Source organism: Nematolebias whitei, chromosome 14, assembly GCF_014905685.2.
Source record: "Nematolebias whitei isolate Nwh7 chromosome 14, NemWhi1, whole genome shotgun sequence".
In the NCBI taxonomy this organism is placed as follows: domain Eukaryota; kingdom Metazoa; phylum Chordata; class Actinopteri; order Cyprinodontiformes; family Rivulidae; genus Nematolebias; species Nematolebias whitei.
The window spans coordinates 16840573-16846073 of record NC_056511.1 but is presented as its reverse complement, the minus strand read 5'-3'; positions in this window follow the sequence as shown (position 1 = coordinate 16846073).

The window sequence follows — 5501 nt, the reverse complement described above, 5'->3', positions numbered from 1 at the left end:
TGGGCTGAGTGATACTAGCAATAACAGCATTGTAAGAGGGGGACAGTGTAACACAGAGGCCTCTGCCCCTGTTTAATGATGGACGGTTTCACAAACATGGCTTCCTTCACCTCTCTCAAACCGTCTTTCCTCTCTATCAAGGATGTGAACATCTTCAACGATCCATTGTTAGGCTGATGGTCCTCCTTGATCATCTGGACAGCTAGTTTTGAATGTCAACAACAAACTGGTTGATCCACTATGAGAACGTGATATTTATAAAGACTGAGCTGAGCTCCTCAGACTGAAGAAGTATTTCGGATGAAAGATGAAACATTTCTACTTTTTTATTTTTAACCTGTCCAGGGGTCCTGACTTAACTTTTTTTTTTCTACCTGGATTATTGAACATGCATCAGGATGTCTTATTGATCCATATTTTCCTAACAGAACACTTCACTCCCACACAGCAGGTTTACTTGTGGTTCCTAGTGTTTCTAAAAGTAGAATGGGAGGCTCCTCTTCTGCAGAAAACAGATGCTGCTCATGAAGTGGACTTCCTGTATATTTTTAGAACTAACAATATATTTTTTATTTTGATAAATCCTATAGTTAATGTTGGTGGGGTTCTTTAGCTATCCTTTAGTTACGCTGCTCTAGGCTTAGAATACTGGTGGACAAACTGAGCACATTTCCTCACCGATGTCTTTATTCTCTCTATGTTCTAAGTTTATACAAGTAATTATTGCTGTCATTAACTTGTTTTCTTCTCATAGGAACGACACCTGGACTAGTCATTCTGTGTTTGTGTCTATTTCCTGTCCTCTCAAACCAACCAAGGCATGGCTGCTCATCCTGAGCCTGGTTCTGCTGTAGGTTTCTCTGTATTGAAAGGTGTTATTTCTACCATCACCAATGTGCTGCTCATTAACAAAGTCAGTACATTTCGTAATGGACTGTATGTGAATTTATTGCATTACAATAGGAATGAATCGACTTGGATTCTGGTTCTAATTTGGATTAATGGTATGAACTTGTTTGAAGATGACACTATTAAAAATTCCTACCATTAACCAATCATTTTGTGTTTCTGCTTTTACTTCCCCTTTCTTTTTCTTTTTTACTTTTCCTTCCCCATAGTGCCATGAGAATGTCAGTTTCTTGTGCTGAATATGTTAAATAAAATGTGCAAAATGTGCAGTATGAGACATAACCCTTTCGTGCAATCAAAATTAAATCAAGGGTGCTATGAACAATGGTTTGGTTCAAGACATCATGCATAGTATTACACGTATGGAGTGTATGGGTGGCTGCATGGTAACAGTCTTTGATTGGACACCGCTCAGACCTATATATCCTCCACCCCATCACATTGTCTGACTGTATCAACCAATCACAACAGCAGCTCAAAAGTACATTAGAGCTGCCATCAGATTGCCATGTGCCCTTCATCCACATACACCACTGATACCATTACAAAGTACACTTCCAAAAACTCAAATTTTAACATGAAACTATTGAAAAAAGGCAAATTAATACACCATTTGTGTGTATACAGAACTGGGAGTTCTTTAGCAACAGGCTAAGTCACTATGGCAGTATGCATAAGGGATGATCATGCAGAAAAAGAGAAGGAAGTGCAGCACATGGTAAGCACATGCACTGCATGAGTAAAAAAAATCAGAGCTGTAAGAATATGCAGAGGAAAAATCAAGAGGAGGGAAGAAGAGAAGGAGGGGGTGACACAGAGATACAGTAGGTGGGAGGGATGTGAGGAAAGGATGGGCTGACCCAGTTAGAAGTGCTGCATCACTTGTGGATCGACAGACCACAGAGGAACCAACGCAACACAAAGGAGTCAGAGATTAAAAAAAATAAATAACTGAGTGGAGGGAAACTAAAAGAATATTCTGTTAGGCTCCATTTTAGTGGGTTTGTTGCTTGCATTATATGCTGGCTGCACAAGTGAACAGTTTAAACCATCTTCACGCAAACACAGCAAAAGATGATCAAAAACATGTGAAAATCATATTACATGTGGACATGGTCTTAAAGAGCAGCTTATGGCTTTGATACACAGACTTTTTTTAATGATCAAATGCTTTTAAGCAGATAAGAATAAACATGTTTACTGGGACACGTTCCCTTCATGCTGCCTTCATGAGTTACACAGGTGATGCTTTCACAAGTGTTGATATACAAGCTCTCTGACTGCATTCCCAATTTCTAAACTGTTCCAGCAGTTTGGTTGTGAATGTCCATTCATCCATCCATTATCTTTACCTGCTTCTTCCTTTCCGGGTCATGGGGGTCGCTGGTGCCCATTTCCAGTGGTCACTGGATGGAGGTGGAATATATTCTGGACAGGCCACAAGTCCATCAAATGGATAAAACAGATTAAATCACTGGTCAAGTGGTACTTTTTGATGTATTCCACATGTGCAGTCTGTTAGTGGTAATATACTGCATTTAAACCCACAATATTCCCTGTAGATGCTGCGGCCATTTGTGATTCTTGCAGCTTAGAGCTGAAAGATCTGATTGCAACTCTCCTGGATTTTTTTTTTTTTTTTGGGGGGGGGGGGGGGGGTAAGAAAATAAGTTTATATTTCTTATATGTTGGTTGTTGTGTTTGTTTGTGTTGTTAAGCAGGGGGGGGGGGGGGGGTAAATAAATTGCATTATGGCAAAATTTCCCTAGTTTTATTTTATTTTTTACTTTTGATGACACCACAATGAAAAAAGTAATAATAAAAAAAAAAGTTTTACCACTAGAGTGTGCCACATGCTGAAATATTGCAGCCCTGACCCTTCAGTCGTTCTCACCAGGCTACACAGGGATTACAGTGCAAGTCATGCCGACTGAAGTGCGGCTCAGACTGTGCTGGGCTGGCACCAAACCCAGCAAAACCACGCAGAACCTGCTGCTGTCTGTCCCAGTTTGCACCTGAAACACCAGTGTTATGTAAATGCAACAAGTCAGTTTAAAGCAGCTGCTTCTTGAAACTAGACTCAATGATCTGAGGGATCAGCTCTGCTGTAATGTCTGACCTCCAAACCTCTCAGAACTTCCTTATTGCCTCGACCGATCAGTCTCCTCAGCTCCTTTCACTTTTCCTCTTGGTCAAGAACAGGAATCGGCAGTCTTCATGGAGACGCACAGACACGGACGTACTGTAGGTGACCCTGCAGCAATACGTCCGAGACAGATATAAAAACATTTTGATGCCATCATCTTGCATGAGAGTGTGCAATTTGTAAGGGAACGTGGAAGAAGTGGATGTAGGCCAATGTTTCTACTTCAATGGCTCTGCTGAGAAATAAGTTTCTAAGACAGGTTCATTAGATCTGTTAGGTCTCCTCTGTGCATCGGGCTCAACAGTTTCAGTCCATCATACCCTGCTTTTATTGCATTACGAACTTTGCGCTTTAATTGCTCTGTTCCGACTTCTGAATAAGGTTTCTATGATATGGTGGTTGCACTCACCACCCTGGCATCTGTTGCCAGGATACACAGAGCAGAGAGTAATAGTTGTGTGGGTGAGTGAGCAGGTGAGGGCCCAGAAGACCGAGGCATGGTACATAATTAATAAGTGGGCCTGAAGTATCCCTGCTGCTTCTTGGTGTCTCTGCCTTAAATGGACCTTGTGGTATAATTGGGTTGCACCTGGAAGATAATCCTTTTCTGTGTGCTTATTTTAATTGTGACACGTAATTAAACCTTTACTAGTTGGTGGTGCAGCTCTGTCAGTGCCATGACGGCCAGCACATGAAACCTGTTCAGTGATGCTCAGAGAAGCAACAAGGTCACAATAAACCAGCAGACAGTTTTTGAAGCAGCTCAGCCAGACTTTGTTTTTACATAAATAATTAAGGGTTTAATCTGCTAACCCATTTTTTATCACTTGCCACTAAAAGGCGATAAAGTTTTTGCCCATTTGAATGAAACTAAAAAAAGTTATCATTGAATGCCTCTACTACTTATAAACTTTTGGACTCAGCTGCAAAGACAGACCCAATAAAAGACAAAAAAAAATGTCTTTACCTCTCAGATTTACAGATGGTGAGCTAAAATCTGATGTGGTAGTAGTAGATTGTGCAAGTGATGCTTAAAATATTTTCTATTCAGCATTTGCAGTCAACTCTACTTGTCCGTTAGTAAATTAGACATTTTTGTTTTAGAAATTTTTGAAGACATCGTCTTTGGATATACATCTGCAACTGATTTTTTGGAGTCCAACCAATTCAAAATGGCCGTCACAGCTAATTGACACAAAAACGACTATAAAGCTCAGTGAATTTGACAAACAGTGGGATCAAATCTGACATGGTAATAATGATGACAGATCTCCAACACATACTCTGCATATTACAAATCCTAATACCATATTTTTCGCTATATAAGTCACAGTCTTTTTGCATATATTTGCATGCCTGCAACTTACACAGCAAAGTGACATCTTTTGTGTTTTTTCCCATATTTATAATCCAATTTTTGGCTGAGATCTGACAATTTCATTCATTCTGACATGGTAAATATTGAACACTACCATTTTCAGCCACTAGAGGTCCCTTGACCAGTAAGGCAAGTAAAGTCATTAATATCCAACAATTTTCAGTCAGGTCATCTGGACAGTATGACTGACTGAAAATTGTTTGATTGTATACCTGGATTATTGAGCATGGACTTTATGTTATTTTTTGTCTCATTAACAGGTAATAGTGGCTATAAAATGAAACACTTGGCTTGCCTTATAAAGCCACTGTCGTCTCGCTCCCGAACTCCTGGAGCAAAACTTCAAATCAGCTGCATTTCGCTGCAACACCCAGGCAAAATGCAGCTGATTTGACTATTAAAGTGCATTTATTAAGGACAAGTTAAACCGAGATGCACTTTGCTGTAATTTCGAGCAAACAAATAATTGTTTTTAGGTCGTTAGCGTATTAAATTTTGAAGAAATGCACAGCCAGTCCTCCCATACACGCTCCCGTGGCCGTGAATCGGCCTTTAGCAGTTGATTTGACCGTCAAAGTGTATTTATTAAGGAAAAGTTCAACTGAGACACACCTTTGATATAATTTCGAGCAAATAATTGTTTTTAAGCGTTAATCTTGTTTAAGTCCTCCCATGCACGCTCCTGCGGCCTCCATTTGGCAGCCCATCGATTTTTGGCACACCAGCCCACATTTTCGGGTGGTCAGCGGTGACGCATAATAGATGCAACTTATACGACGAAGTGATGCATCCCCCCCCCCCCCCCCCACACACACTTTATTAAACATATTTGGACTGATGCGACTTATACAGCGGCAAGTACGGTAATTGCATGCTAGGCCTGCAAATTATCAAAAGCTTCTCATGCTGCCTGCATGTTTTCCTGCAACATAAAGGAACGCAAGCAGAAAGACTGAGAAGAAAGAAAATACTGCAGAATCTAACCTCACTTCAAATCCTGACGTTTTCACATCATCGCACTTTTCCTTCCTTAAAAGCACACAAAAAAATAACATGCAAAGAAAAAAG